Genomic DNA, 431 nt, shown 5'->3' on the forward strand with positions numbered 1-431 from the left:
GGGACAGGGTGGCACAGCCGGGGGGGGGGTGTGGTGTCCCTGTCCCCCCCATGTCCCCATTGTCCCCGTGGTGCTGCTGGCTCTGCCACCCTGCGAATGTCCCCCCCCGTGCACGGGGGGGGGGGTGGTCGTGCCCCCTGTGGGGTGGGGGGCTGTAGGGGGTGGGGGTGTCACGGCTGGTGGGTGTGTGGGGGGTCGTGCCCCCCGCCGTGTCATTGTCACTTAATAAAGTAACTTAAAGGTGACCGTGACACTGGGTTCTTTGAGGGGGCACCCATGGGTGCACCCTTGGGGTGGGGGGACACGACACCGCTGTGGGGTGCTGCCCTCCCCCAGGAGGGGCTGGGGGGGGAGATGGGTGCCGGGGTCCCCACCACAAAGTGGTGGGGGGGGGGGATGGGTCCCCCAAGAGCAACAGGGCCACCCACGCG

Source organism: Ciconia boyciana, chromosome 31, assembly GCF_034638445.1.
Source record: "Ciconia boyciana chromosome 31, ASM3463844v1, whole genome shotgun sequence".
Taxonomy (NCBI): domain Eukaryota; kingdom Metazoa; phylum Chordata; class Aves; order Ciconiiformes; family Ciconiidae; genus Ciconia; species Ciconia boyciana.